The sequence below is a fragment of the Nicotiana tabacum genome, chromosome 19 (genome assembly GCF_000715075.1).
Source record: "Nicotiana tabacum cultivar K326 chromosome 19, ASM71507v2, whole genome shotgun sequence".
Taxonomy (NCBI): domain Eukaryota; kingdom Viridiplantae; phylum Streptophyta; class Magnoliopsida; order Solanales; family Solanaceae; genus Nicotiana; species Nicotiana tabacum.
The window spans coordinates 32200434-32217366 of record NC_134098.1 but is presented as its reverse complement, the minus strand read 5'-3'; positions in this window follow the sequence as shown (position 1 = coordinate 32217366).

Sequence of the window (16933 nt, the reverse complement as noted above, 5' to 3'; positions counted from 1 at the left end):
TTTCACACGTGGCTTTCATCATTTCGCTATTGAGATTGGTGGCATTGTTAGTAATGATTTACTTGGACACCCCAAATCGGCAGACAATACAGTTCCGAACAAAATCTGCTATGACCTGCTTTGTCATGGCTTTGAAGGATGCAGATTCGACCCATTTGGTGAAGTAATCAATGGCCACCAAGATAAATCTGTGTCTTGGAAGCAGCAGGCTCGATTGGGCCGATGACATCCATGCCCCAAGTGGCTCATTAGTTGGAACTCGTATCATGTCATCATGTACCTGAGACTGGTGACACTTTTGTACGTATATGATGCAATCAGTTTACATGGTCATCAAAACATATCCTGCCCTTAATATATTCTTGGCTAGAACGAACTCATTCATGTGAGATCCGCAGGTTCCAGCATGTATCTCTTCGAGCAGCCTAGATGCTTCCTTGGCATCGACACTTCTATAGCAATCCTAAGTTGAGAGTTCTTCTGTATAGAATTCCTCCGCTTTGGAAGAAATGGTTAGCTAACCTCCGTAGTGTGTGCTTTTGAGTATGTGTAGGATTTTTTGGGTACTATCCCTTTTCCAAATACTTCCTGATATCGTGAAAACATGGATTCCCATTGAACTCTTTTTTGACGTGAGCACAGTAAGCAGGTTGCTCTATTAGTATAGGGTCAATATAATTCTTATTTGGATGTTGTATCATGGAAGATAGGGTGTCCAATACGTCTGCGAACTCGTTTTGAATTCGGGGAACATGCTTGAATTCTATCTTTGTGAACCTCTTTATTAATTTCTACACACAGTGTAAGTACGGCCGTATCTTGGTATTCTTGGTGGCCCATTCTCTGAGTAACTGGTGTATCATTAAGTCTGAGTCTCCGATTACCAATAATTACTGGATCTTCATGTTGATGGCCCAAAATGCAAGCCTCACATTCAGCCATATGATTAGTGCATGAGAACCCGAGCTTGGCGGATACCGGATAATGTTGGCTAGTTTCTGATACTAGGAAAACTCCTACGCCTATTCCCTTGAAGTTTGCGGCTCTATCAAATAAAATTCTCTAACTGTCATAGGCTTTGGAGATATCTTCTCCTATGAAAGACACTTCCTCGTTGGGAAAATACATCTTCAATGGTTCATATTCCCCGCCCACAGGGTTCCCTGCCATGTGATCGGTCAATGCTTGCCCCTTGACTGTCTTTTAAGTCACATAGACGATGACGAACTGACTTAGCAGTATTTTCCACTTTGCCAACTTGCCAGTAGGCATAGATTTCTGGAAAATGTACTTTAAGGGGTCCCTTCATGATATGAGGTATGTGGTGTATGCGCATAAATAATGCCTCAGCTTTTGGGCTATCCAAGTCAAAGCGCAAAAAGTATGTTCTTATAGATAGTACCGAGCTTCGTACGGTGTGCACTTCTTGATCGGATAGTATATTGCTTGCTCTCTCTCCTTCCGTCTAATCATGTTGTCCCAAGACGCATCCAGATGATCTGTCGAACATGGACAGGTACAACATTAGAGGTTTCCCGGGCTCTGGTGGAACCAACAAAGGAGATTTGGACAGATACTCCTTGATTTTATCGAATGACTTTTGACACTCCTCGGTCCAAATTATTGCAGCATCCTTCCTCAACATCTTGAAGATTGGTTCACATATCACCGTCGACTGAGCTATGAAGTGACTGGTGTAATTGAGACGCCCCAAGAAACTTATCACGTCCTTCATGTTCTTTGGTGGTGGCAGATCTTGGATAGCTTTGATCTTTGACGGGTCTAGCTCAATTCCTCAGTGGCTAACAATGAAACCTAGTAACTTCCCGATAATGACCCCAAAAGCACATTTCACAAGGTTCAACTTCAATTTATACTTCCGCAGGTAATCGAAAAACATTCCTCAAAACCGCTATGTGATTTAGGTTTTTCTTGGATTTGATGATGACGTCATCCACATAAACCTCTATTTTCTTATGTATCATATCATAAAAGAGAGTGGTCATGACCCTCATATAGGTAGCCCCGACGTTCTTCAAACTGAACGACATCATCTTATAGCAATACATACCCCGTGGCGTGATGAAGGACGTTTTCTCTACATCTTCTTCATCCATCCAGATCTGGTGGTATCTCCTAAAGAAATCAACAAAGGATTGGAGTTCATGCTTAGCGCAATTATCGATCATGATGTGTATATTTGGCGATGGAAAATCATCCTTAGGACTTGCTCTGTGAAAAGCGCAAAACACACATAAATATGCTCGCTAGTCAAATTTAGTAAAATATAATATCGTACCCATAGAGATTGGAGTTAAACAGTATTATCGTGGTTTGTAGTTTGATTTCTATCCAAGATGATCAAAAATTGAGATTTATGTGATTTAAAACTAAAACAAACTAAGAGTCTAAATTATTGACTAATGACAATCAACGTAAGTAATGAGCAAAGGAATCAATGGGAGAAGATAGGGTTGATAGGATAGGTGCAAGACAAATGCTTGGGATCTAACTCTAGATAACTCACTTCTAATGTTCAAGCAAGTCTCTCGAATTCACTTGATTATTAGTTCAAACATTTAGTAGTAACTCCTCTCTCGATTAAGTCTCAACCTCACAAGATGAACCAATTTAAGATCAGTAAAAATATGCAAGAATTCGTAGTGGATTGGTCTTTAGGAGAACCTCTCTCTATTATCCTCCTAACTAGGTTTAATCAACAATTCAACTAGCCTCTTCCGATTACTAAGAAGAATTAATAAATTCAACCAATAACATATAATGCAAAGATATCACAAGTTATCCCTCTCTCGATTACATTAACAAATGAATATAGATAAAACAATTAAAACATACAAAACGATTCAATACATAAAACTAGAGTTAATATCCACAAACAAATATCAATACACCATATCCATCAAACCATAAAGAGAACTACTCCATAGATATGGAGCAATTCATCACAAATATGTTTAAGTTAAAAGAAAACATAAAACGATCCAAACTCGTGACTTGAGTGAGGATTGAATGATGAAATCCTTGTGCTTTTGCTTTTCCACCTCCCCCTTAGCTTCCTTAGGTCTAAGATGTGTGAAAAGTCCCCAAAATAACGTTTTTACATTTATTTATGCTAAGTAGTATCGGGCCCAAACGAAACCACCTTCTCTTAGCCGAAACTGGATTGTTACTCTATAAAAAATGCATAGGCGGGCCGCATGGGGCGACGCGCCACGCAGGGTAGTAGTGGAACTTATTAGAGACCTTGCAATTTCATTGGTGGTAGAATTTGGGCAGCCGCGGTGTGCCACGCGCTGCGGCTGTGGTGGATTCTCAAAGTCTACCTTTTTGCTTCATTTTTGAAGTCCGGACATGGTTCTCGACCCCGAACGTGATCCCACCTTAATCCCTTATGCTTTTACTCAAACTTCAAAGATCCAAATAGCTCGAATTCATCCCATAACATCTACATAGCTCGGAATCACTTCTACAAGGCATATAACACATAATTAGCAAAACACTAGCGATTAAAGCTCAAACTCAATTAAAGTGCAGTAAATTGGAGTGCAATAAGCAACTAAAATACGAGATTATAGCCTACCATCAATACCCTACACTTAAACCATTGCTCATCCTCAAGCAATCAATCTACACTTTATATAGACACGACCTTTTTAAACTCTCCTAACTCAGTACACCAAGAATATTTAAAATAGACTAAGCGCAAGAGTGTAACATCTTCACCTCATGATTAGACTCACAAGTACCATGCGTTATTCATAACTCACTCACTTACTCAAACATAGAGATCAACGACAGTACCTTTCCTTCATGAATCAAGTGCCCTCACACAACAAAAGAGAGTAGTTCCACACACAATAAAATTTAAGAACAATTAGGAACTCAAGATAGAAAGAATTCACTCACTCTCAGAAACAACATTCATATGCCACAAAAGATGCTCCATAGGCTTGTCCGTAGTGTACTACTCTACTAATCGAGCTCATTCAGTCAAGGATCAAGTAGGACTTTAATTTGTTGTAATGTAGGTTGCGGGACGGGTAAGATATATTTAGATATAAGAGTGACTACACCTCCCTTAGCACTTTAATATATATACTTTAATATTAAAAACCCTACACTTATGTCAAACCAAAACTCCACCTTCACATCAATATGCATTAACTCTCAAATTATTTAAGCACAATTACATCAAGAGTTAGCACTTTCAAAGAATATTTGACAACAATACAACTATTTTTTTTTCAATTCAAGTGGCTCTTACTTTTTCAATATAGTGCACCTTTCTCCTTATTTCATTAGTTCCACTAAAAAGCAAAACCAACCACCCCACACTTCAACTTTTACAAAGTTCATAACAATTCCAGTGCTTATGAGAGGTAAAAGGTTCAAATAGATTGTCAATTCAAACAAACGGGTAAGGCTTGTAATGTGATTGCCAAAGAAACAGGATTACATGCTCAAAGGGGTTAACTAAGATACATAACAATTAGGTGGGTAAAACACATATATCTGGCTCTTCAAAGAAATGCCTATATCACTTCCAAGACTGAATAAAACTACTATTTCGCTGTGCAAACACACAGGAAAAGTTCTAGACATCAAAGGCAATGAACAAAATAACATAAAATCTCACACACATGGCACATAACTCACTCAGGATTGGACTCATCAAGACACTCTAATCAAAGCAGTTAAGCAAAGTTAAGATCATACAATTTAAGGCACTTATACAAGAGTCAAAAACTGAGACTAAGCGTCACAACTAAAGCACTCACTATTCTCAAGGCATAAAAAAAGTCAAGAGATATTGCTCTCATTTCAAATCACAGCACAAGGTTTACTTCTCCTAACGAAATAAAAACTAACTACACCCGGTTCAAACAAAACCCTTGGAAAAGAACCACAGCCCAAAGAAAAATGAAGGGGAAATTATTACACTACGTACAAAAGAAAATCTTTTTGTCTTTTTCTTTCGACTTTAATACCTCAAGAAACCTGTCGATATGATATCCATCTTCGGGAAAAATCAAAAAATTTAAAAGTTTTATGTTTTTTCAATTTTTTCTACTACTCTACTACTACAACTAACAAAAGCAAAAACAATCCAGCTAACTAAAGCAGAAACTAAGACTAATATACATACAACATACAAATATCCCCCACTCCACACTTTAAGTTTTTGCATGTCCCCATGATACACAATTAAAAAGCATAAGGTAGAGGAAACTTTCCTGAATATCTAGTCGGGGTCTGAATCAAAGTCGGGCTCCATTCCGCCTGAACTAGTGCACACATCCATGCAGATAGCTTCTTCTCAGCCTTTTTGGGGTACACCCCACACTTATCTCTCTCAATCACTGCATCCTTCTCTTTTGAACTCTTCACTTTCCACTCAACACTTGCAGCTGGCTTCTCCTGTTTCACCCCCATTTCTACATCCATCTTGAAAGTTACAGTCTCCTCACCCACTCTAATAATGAGCTTCCTCTCGTGTATATCTAAAATTGCTCTACCCTTTGCTAAGAATGGTCTTCCTAGGATGAGGTATATCTTCTTCTTCTCCTCCATCTTCACCATTATAAAGTCTACCGAATGTACGAAATTATCTACCCGAACTAAGACATCTTCAACTATCCCCTCGGGTATCACAGTCGTTTGGTATGCTAGATGCAAAGATATTGGTGCAGACCTTATCTCTCCAAGCCCATTCTCCAGTTTCCTATAAATAGACAAAAGCATTAAATTAATTAAGGCACCGGAATCACATAAACATTTTTCAAAATTAAGAGTGCCTAAAGAGCAAGGCATGGTAAAACTCCCTGGATCTCCACACTTTTGTGGGAGTTTGTTTTGCAAGATTGCACTGCAATGCTCTGTGATCTTGACCATTGAGGTCTCTTCATCTTCTTTGTAAGGATCTCCTTCAAGAATTTAGCATAAGCTGGCATTTGTGAGAGAACTTCTGTGAATGAAACATTTATATTAACCTGTCTCAGCATATTTAGAAATCTCTCAAACTGCTTGTCCAGCTTTTCTGTATAGAACTTTTGCGGGAAAGGTAGAGCAGGCATATGCTCGCTCACCTCATCAACCCTTCCTTCTTAAAGTTTCTTCCTTCTTCTTTTTGTCAGCTCCTTTCATGCCTTTCTTCTTCTTATCATCTTCAATTTTCAGCTGCTCCCTACTTTTTTTTTCAGGCACAACCTCTTTTTGGACTGGAGTGGGTTCTTTCAACACTTGTCAGCTTGTTAAGGTCACAGCATTTACCGTTTCTTTGGGATTCTTCTCAGACAATATAGTTGCAATTTGTCCCACTTGTCTCTCCAAATTACGCAAACTTGTCCCAAGTTCTTTGATGGATGCACCATGAGCATCAAATCTCTCATATGACTTGACAATGAAAGACTTCATCAAATCTACTAACCCGGACTGAATTGGCTATTGAGGCTGAAACTACGGTCTCTACTGATTTTGGAATCCTGGAGCTCCTTGTCCCTGAAATATGGTGTTATTTTGTTGCCATGAATTTGTAGTACCCCCAGGTGAACTCCATGAAAAACCGGGGTGCTTCTGACCTATTGCATTGAAGTTATAATTACCCACAGCATTCACTTTCTCCATTGAAGCTTAACACTGATGAGTAGGGTGTCTTCTTTGTCACGACCCAACCCGATGGGCCGCGACGGGCACCCGGTACCTTACTTAACCGAGTACCAACATAACGTATCTTTCTTATTAAATTATCATATACACGTGACATACGGGCCTAATAGGCCAACATCATCATTTATAAACTCAAAACATAGGCCGACAAGGCCGTACAATCTTTTACGTACATGACATATGTCTACAAGTCTCTAACAGTACATAAACGCCATAAAGGTCGGGACAGGGCCTCGCCATACTAATCAGTACATGTCCTAATCATACTGACCACATAAGCAACTCCGGAACAAATGGAGTGCACCAACATCTCCCGCTGAGCTGATTGCCTACTTGGAGGACTCTCGACCTGTCTATCGAGACCTGCGGGCATGAAACGCAGCGTCCCCAGGCAAAAGCGACGTCAATACAAATAATATACCGAGTATGTAAGGAATGAAAATCAGTAAATAATAGACATGAGAGAAACATGAAGTGAAAGATTCGACATGTACGTCTGCATAGCTCTGTGAATCATTTCATTTTTATAATGTCATGCATATGCGTATAAATGTCATACCATGCATTGGTATATGCGCTCATAACATCATCAAGCCTCTGAGGGCATCCCATCATATCATTTCGGCCACTGTGGACAAATCATCAACGTATACCAGCTGATCAGGTGGTGGTGCGTATATAATGCCATAACTTTTTCCCATATCCCATATACATATATACACGTATATAACGTCATCTGGTCATGAGTCAATGTATATGTATAAATGCATGAAATGCATAAGAAATACGTTAATAATATTTTCTCGGAATGTCATAAAAATAATATGCCTTAAGAAATACGTTAATAAGATTTTCTCGGAATGTCATAAAACTAGTATGCTTGTTGGATACATTTTATCAAATACGTATTTTTCTGAGACCCATGAACAGAAGATATAATAATAATTCACGTGGGGAATCAAGAATATAGACACCCCTAATATTTCTATGAATAGAGTCGTTTATAGAAACTGTGCGTTTGCTCGTTTCTTTCAGTATCATTTGGGTCATGCCAAAAAGAAAGAAGGGATAGCCTTAACATACCTGAGCCGATTCTCTTGACAATCCCTCTAACACACGTTAATTGCGACAAAACACGTAACGGCGGATCAATGTAGGGAAAAATCCGTATGATATTCTTGAGAAAGATTGTACCGTACTCCCTTAGAATCGAAATTTCATGTTGCTATAATATTAAATAGTCTTCTTATGAAATGTTGAAGCAATTACGTTACCAGAATGATATCTCTTTACTATTTCATTAAGAAATCTCATTGCTATGTAGATAAAATACAAGCATTTCACTTAATAACTTAGGAAGATGTCTTTGTATGAAAGAATAAAGCCACTCACGTTGCTAATGCAAATTCTTATCTTTGCTGAAGCCTTACGCGTTACATAGTAGTTGTAAGCATTCAATTTTGTGAATTAGAGAGACTTTTAAGTCTTAGTGGTGTGTGCCCCACTTTGTAAGATGACTAAGCCACAAAATTCTCTTAATGTTCCCCATTATTATATGGATTTAAGAGTCATATCTAACTTTGCTCTTGGATGCCACGTTAGGTTCAAGAGTTTATCCAAACTCTTAATTAATAACTAATTCATTATTTAACTAATTAATCTCCCATTAACCAATAATCAATCAATTACCCACATAATTAAGAATTATCTCAAATTACTTAAAATATTACTCACTTTAACACACCTTATACACCTTACTATCATGGCCATGTGGTAACTTGTATGGTACTAGTCCATAAATATCGGGTATTTTAGCTCGGGCCGTATTTTATCCAAAAATGCCGAACTTCGACGAAATTCATTTTCTTCGATTTGCTTACCCTCTCACCTTAACGAATTTACTCGTCACTTGTTTGAAATAGCATAATGCTTATAATTTCAAAATAATCTCATTCCCGAACTTACGTCGATTAACTTGCGACGAAACTTTAACGTACGAAAATGCGGGATGTAATATCTAATTTCCGAGCTTTCATCAATTTACTTATGGCGTACTTTCATGTACAAAAATATGGGGTATAATATCATTCCCCCCTTTGAAATATTCGTCCTCGAATGTTGACTGATGCACTTATCATTCTCATAACCCATAGCTCTTGCGAATACTTTAATACTCTTCTTTTCATTTAGGCAACTGTTCTTTAAATAAATCCAAAGGCCAAGGCATTCCCCCCTTTAGGTCTCTTTCTCACACCATGACTTGTGGTCGGAATTCTTCCAATCTTGTAACTAAAGCTACATTTTATCATGCAACATGTACGACTCTGACCTTGTGAGTGAACCTATGCGACTCTTCTCTCTTTTTTCCTCTAGCTTTTAGCCAATCTCTAGCCCTCACTTTGTAAACATATACCAAGCTTGATACGATGTCCCTCTGGGCATCTATAGGTATACTGAAGTTCTTCGCTCGGTACTTTGTTGAATTTACAAATATTTCTATATCTTATTTCATAGACCTAGTTATTCATCCGTATGACTTTACTGCATCTAGGTAGGTCATACTATACCATAACTCTTACTTCGATTTATCATTATTGAGGTATGCTACCAAATTCCAGCTTACTCTTGTTCCTTATCCCATATGTATAAATCTAGGTCTTTTAATGCTTCCTCATTACTGTTCATCTTAAGAATGACAGCCTAATCTCATCTCATACTTTGTGACTTTTGTCCATCCATTGTTGATTCACCTCAATATTGATTTACAATATACCACTGATAACTTGAAACTTCTTATGTAAAACTGCCGCTAGGGCTCACGTCTCATCGAGGAAATCTGGAGTAATTAGATTGATTCACCTAGGCCACGACGGGCACCTGGTACCTTACTCAACCAAGTACCAATGTAACGTATCTTTCTTATTACATTATCATATACACGTGACATACAGGCCTAATAGCCAACATCATCATTTATAAACTCTAAACATAGGCCGACAAGGCCGTACAATCTTTCACGTACACGACATATGTCTACAAGCCTCTAAGAGTACATAAATATCATAAATGTCGGGACAGGGCCCCGCCATACTAATCAGTACATGTCCTAATCATACTGATCACATAAGCAACTCCGGAACAAATGGAGTGCACCAACATCTCCCGCTGAGCTGATCGCCTACTTGGAGGACTCTCGACCTGTCTATCGAGACCTGCGGGCATGAAACGCAGCGTCCCCAGGCAAAAGGGACGTCAATACAAATAATGTACCGAGTATGTAAGGAATGAAAATCAGTAAATAATAGACATGAGAGAAACATGGAGTAAAAGACTCGACATGTACATCTGCATCGCTCTGTGAATTATTTCATTTTTATAATGTCATGCATATGCGTATAAATGTCATACCATGCATTGGTATATGCGTTCATAACATCATCAAGCCTCTGAAGGCATCCCATCATATCATTTCGGCCACTGTGGGCAAATCATCAACGTATACCAACTGATCAGGTGGTGGTGCGTATATAACGCCATAACCTTTTTCCATATCCCATTTATATATATAATGCCATCTGGTCATGGGTCAATGTATATGTATAAATGCATGAAATGCATAAGAAATACGTTAATAATATTTTTTCGGAATGTCATAAAACTAATATGCCTTAAAAAATGTTAATAAGATTTTTTGGGAATGTCATAAAAATAATATGCATGTCGGATAAATTTTATCAAATACGTATTTTTCTGAGACCCATGAACAGAAGATATAATAATAATTCATATGGGGAATCAAGAATATAGACACCCCTAATATTTCTATGAATAGAGTCGTTTATAGAAAGACGTTTGCTCGTTTCTTTCAGTATCATTTGGGTCATGCCAAAAAGAAAGAAGGGATAGCCTTAACATACCTGAGCCAATTCTCTTGACAATCCCTCTAACACACGTCAATTGAGACAACACGTAACAACGGATCGAAGTAGGTGAAAATCCGTATGATATTCTTGAGAAAGAGTGTACCGTACTCCTTTAGATTTACAAATCTCATGTTGCTATAATATTAAATAGTCTTCTTATGAAATGTTGAAGCAATTACGTTACCAGAATGATATCTCTTTACTATTTCATTAAGAAATCTCATTGCTATGTAGATAAAATACAAGCATTTCACTTAATAACTTAGGAAGATGTCTTTGTATGAAAGAATGAAGCCACTCACGTTGCTAATGCAAATTCTTATCTTTGCTGAAGCATTACACGTTACATAGTAGTTGTAAGCATCCAATTTTGTGAATTAGAGAGACTTTTAAGTCTTGGTGGTGTGGGGGGCACTTTGTAAGATGACTAAGCCACAAAATTCTCTTAATGTGCCACATTATTATATGGATTTAAGAGTCATATCTAACTTTGCTCTTGGCTGCCACGTTAGGTTCAAGAGTTTATCCAAACTCTTAATTAATCACTAATTCATTATTAACTAATTAATCTCCCATTAACGAATAATCAACCAATTACCCATATAATTAAGATTTATCTCTAATTACTTAAAATACTACTCACTTTTAACACACCTTATACACTTTACTATCATGGCCATGTGGTACCTTGTATGGTACTAGTCCATAAATACCAGGTATTTTAGCTCGGGCCGTATTTTATCCCAAAATGTCAAACTTTATCAAAATTTATTTTCTTCGATTTGCTTACCCTCTCACCTTCACAAATTTACTCGTCACTTGTTTGAAATAGAATAATGCTTATAATCTCAAAATAATCTCATTCCCGAACTTACGTCGATTAACTTACGACAAAACTTTAACATACGAAAATGCGGGATGTAACATCTCATTTCCGAACTTTCATCAATTTACTTATGGCGTACTTTCACGTACGAAAACATGGGGGGTGTCCTCGTCCACATATATCATAGGCTGCATGAGGCTCATTATGTATCGAGGCTATGGTTAGCTTCCTTATTTCCTTGGCCATTGCATCAAGTTGTACCTTCACAGATGTATTAGTATCAACTTGGTGAACACCAGTTGATCTTTTTCTTTCAACAATCTCCAAGGGCCACTAATTTGCGTCTTCAGATAACTCATCTAGAATTGTAACTATCTCCTCTGGAGTCGTTTTCATCAACGGGCCCCTAGCTGCATTGCTCAATGTTCTACGCGAGGCCGGAGTCAATCCATCCCAAAAGTCCTGGAGTTGCATCCAGAGTTCAATTCCGCTATGTTGACACTTTCGCACAATCTTCTTAAACCTCTCCCAAGCTTCAAAACACAGTTTCAGTCTTGTTCTGGCAGAAGTTATGGATTTCTCTTCTATACTTGCCCGTCTTAGCTGTGGAGAAATATTTAGCAAGAAATTTTCTAGTCATCTCCTACCATATTCTAATTGATCCCTGGGGCAAGCTTTGAGGCCAGTGCTTTGCATCATCTTTGAGAGTGAAGGGGAATGCCCTTAAGTAAACTGCATCTTGTGACACACCATTATATTAAAGGTGTTCATGATCTCCTCGAAGTCCATTAGATGATTGTTTGGATATTTGTTCTGCTTTTCTCTAAAGACACAACAATTTTGAAGGTTTTGAAGTAACCCTTGCTTCAACTCGAAATTATTATCTGCAACTTGATGTGGTCTCACACTTGATAAGCCTTGGTTGTAGACTAGTCTAGCATAATTACCAAGTGATCTCCCCTGGCCGGGAGCTATATTTCTGAACTGGTCTGGAACCAAAGGCTGATTCTGAGCAATTCTCCGAGTCGTTTCTTCTTCATAAGCAATTTGTGCATCTCTAAGTGCTTCTTCTCCAGCATCCCTTGCAGCTTTCTCTCTGAGTTGGGTTGCCTCTCTTGCAGCCAAATCAACATTATCATCATCTCCAACCATATTTTCTTTGGTTGAGGATTGCCCAACCTTCTCTGTATTCTTGGGGAGATTTCTTTCCTTCCTCAATTGTCGCAGTTGTTTCTCGATTTTTGATTCATATGGTTGCACTTCTTTCCCAGAAGATCGAGTCATGCACCAATCTAACATGTGGTCTGCGCACAGTCAAAGACACCAACCATAAAATGAGAAAATAAAATAAAAAGAAAAAATTCCTGAATTAGCACTACAAACTATTTCAAACACTATTAATTGCCAATCCCCGGCAACAACGCCAAAATTTAACGAGCACAAAACACACACTTAAATATGCTCGCTAGTCGAATATAGTAAAATATAATATTGTAGCCACATGGATTGGAGTTAAATAGCATTATCGTAGTTTGTAGTTAGATTGTTATCCAAGATGATCAACAATTGAGATTTATGTTATTTAAAACTACAATTAACTAAGAGTCTAAACTATTGACTAATGACAATCAACGTAAGTAATGAGCAAAGGAAGATATCAATGGGAGAAGATAGGATTGATAGGATAGGTGCAAGACAAATGCTTGGGATCTAACTCTAGATAACTCACTTCTAATGTTCAAGTCTCTCGATTTCACTTGATTATTTGTTCTAACGTTTAGTAGAAACTCCTCTCTCGATTAAGTCTCAACCTCACAAGATGACCCAATTTAAGCTCGGTAAAAATATGCAAGAATTCATAGTGGATTGATATTTAGGAGAATCTCTCTCGATTATCCTCCTAACTAGGTTTAATCAACAATTCAACTAGCCTCTTCCGATTACTAAGAAGAATTAATAAATTCAACCAACAACATATAATGCAAAGATATCACAAGTTATCCCTCTCTCGATTACATTAACAAGTGAATATAGATGCAACAATTAAAAGATCCAAAATGATTCAATACATAAAACTAGAGTTAATATCCATAAACATATATCAATACACCAAATCCATCAAACCCTAAAGAGAACTACTCCATAGATATGGAGCAATTCATCACAAATATGTTTAAGTTAAAAGAAAACATAAAACGATCCAAACTCGTGTCTTGAGTGAGGATTGAATGATCCAAACTTGTATCTTAAGTGAGAATTTAATAATGAAATCCTTGTGCTTTTGCTTCTCCACCTCCTCCTTAGCTTCCTTAGGTCTAAGATGTGTCAAAAGTCCCCAAAATAAAGTGTTTACATGTATTTATACTAAGTAGGGTCGGGCCCAAACGAAAACACCTTCTCCTAGCCGAAATGGGATTGTTACTCTGTAAAAAATGTATAGGCACGCCGTATGGGGCGACGCGCCACGCGGGGCAGCAATGGAACTTATCAGAGACCTTGCAATTTGACTGGTGGCAGAATTTGGGCAGCCGCGGCTTTGGTGGATTCTCATAGTCTGCCTTTTTGCTTTGTTTTTTATGTCTAGACGTGGTTCTCGACCCTCGAACGTGATCCCCGTTTAATCCGTTGTGCTTTTACTCAAACTTCAAAGCTCCAAATAGCTTGAATTCATTCCATAATATCTACATAGCATGGAATCACTCCTACAAAGCCTATAACACATAATTAGTGCAAAACACTAGCAATTAAAGATCAAACTCAATTAAAGTGCAGTAAATTGGAGTGCAATAATATCATGCTAGTTTGTCAAAGCTACCCAGGTGTTCGACGAGCCCGGGACGGTGTAGCAGTCCAGTTCTTCAAAACGGCTCAATCTCCTGCCATCTGGATGGTGAGATCTTCTTCTCCTAGAAACAGACTTCCCATGCCAGCTGAATCTCATCTTCTTCGAAACCCCAAATCACGTTGGCCTTATGGAATGTCTAGTACAACAGTGGTAAAGGTTAGACAACAAGCAGTAGAATTTGTTCCACGGAGCTGTCCAATCCTGATATTCCTACATTGTGTACTCATACCCAAGACCAAAGGTGGTATTCTTGGTCTGTAGTTGTATTGGCTTTATTATCCTCTGAAGCGTAGGATCGAGGCCTCGACTTGGCTCATACCCCAGCCAAATCAGCATGCTCAGCACTTTATTACTCCACCATCGTCCTTTCTCGACTGTGTTTATCCGTTCAATGTTGTGGAATGTCTCACCACCTAACTTCTTTCTGCCTTCAACTGTTGGCACGGTCTTGTTGGTATAGATAGGATTGTTTCCATCTCCGTGAACAACCACCTCCTGATGATTCCACTCGAACTTCATAGCCTGATGCAAAGTAGAAGCAACTGCCCTAGCCATGTGTATCCATGGTAGTCCCAGTAGCAGGTTGTAGGTGGCAGAGATATCTAATACTTCGAACTCGACATCGAATATGGTTGGGCCTATCTTCAAACTCAGATCAATTTCTCTGATCGTAGCTCTCTAGGACCCATCTAACGCTTTTATGTTCATGCTCCCTAACCGTATCTTATGTATGCCTATATCCAATCTCTTCAAAGTGGGAAATATATTTAGACTCGAACCCTCATAAATCAATACTCGAGCAATGAATTTTTTTTATATTGCAGTGTGATATGCAATGCTCTGTTCTGACTCAAACCTTATGGTAGCAACTCGTCTTCGTGGAAGGTGATCTTGTGTGTCTCCAGTACTTGTCCTACCATATTTTCCATTTCTCCACTGGTGATACCAACAGGCACATAGGATTCACTTAACACCTTCATCAAGGCGTTCTTATGTGCATCTGAGTTATGCAACAATGACAGGATGGATATTTGGGCAGGGGTTTTGTATAGGTGATCAACAACAGAATACTCGTTTACTTATATCTTTCTCCACAAATCATCAGTACCCATTTTTAATATAGGTGATTTTGGCGCGGTCTCCTTACTTGTCCCTCCATGGGCGAAATTCTCCAGCGTGTATACTCTTCCTGTTCTAGTCATTCCTTGGGCGGCGCCTGCTTTTTCCATCTTAGCCTTTCCTTTCCTTCTTGCTTCAGCCATATAGTCCAACAGAACATCATCAGATTTGTAGGACAGTGATGGAGCTATGATGACGTCCAAATCTACTACTAAAAAGTAAATGGACACGGTCGCATGCAATATAATATACCCAACTAAGAGTCGGGGTCGAATTTCACAGAGAACAATATGTAGGTGATTAGGAGTGTAAGAGAATTATCACTTGTTATGCAATGTCAAACACTTAGAATGGTTTTTAAAAATATTTATGCCTAAATGCGAATATTTAAACTAACCTAGAAAGCAAATAAAATTATCAATGGCTACAACTATGGATGCATTGGGAATTACACTCAAGTAACGATCTAATGTATTTCACGATTTTATAAATATGAGCGAGTTTATGTTAATTAGCCTCGGGTAATAATTCTATATTAGCTTCTTCCGAAAACAAACTAAACTTCCTAATTGAATTATCCCTAAAACAATTAAGAGATTAAGCAAACCCGAATATGGCTACAAGTAGTTCAATCCTATCCCTAGGTAGAATTTATAAAGTGAGGGTTAAAGCCTCAAGTTCTTGTTAATTAATCTTTTTCAACCGCAAATTATCTTTCCCAAAATTAATTCGAAGTAAATGGGTGAGTCCTAGGGTTAGCTAATCCCTTTGGAAACGTTAAAGAACAAGAATAATTAAAGAAATAATAACTCACTTCATAATAAATAAAAATCGTTCAATACACTAGCACAACAAGATATGTAATCCACACTTTAAATATGAATATTCCCATAAACAAGTTTTAAGTTTTAGAAAAAATACTACACACTTAGATATACAATACAAAGCGAAGAAATGAACATAAATGGATAAGAAATTCTCAACTACAAGCTTCAAATCTTCAAGACCCAAGTGTGTGTGCAAGAACCCTAGCTCCAAAACTTGTGTTCTCTAATCAAGAGACTCAAAAATAATTCTAAGACTAGCCAAAGATGTGTTTCCAATAAGCTAGGTCATGTATTAAAGGGTTTAGGATGAAGAAAATGTAAAATGACGGAAGTGCCCAGAACTGAAGCGCGACATTCGTAATTGCGAATATTAGTTCGCAGTTGCGAACCTTGACATCACTGTTGAACATCAAATTTGCGATCTATATGTTCACAATTGCGAACTAAGCACTGTGCACTTGGTTTCGCATCTGCGATAAAGAGCTTCGCATTTGCGAAGGTTGACTGTCTGGTTTTACTTTGCATTTGTGACGACCCTCATTTCGCATTTGCGAAAACTGCTGGACTTGGTTGACTTTGCAATTGCGAGCTTTTGCTCGCATTTGCAAATGTTGACTGGCATGGTTGACTTCACATTTGCCAAGTTGATGTCGCAATTGCTACATCTGAGAGCATTTTCCAAATTTCTTCTCTTCAATTTCTTTTT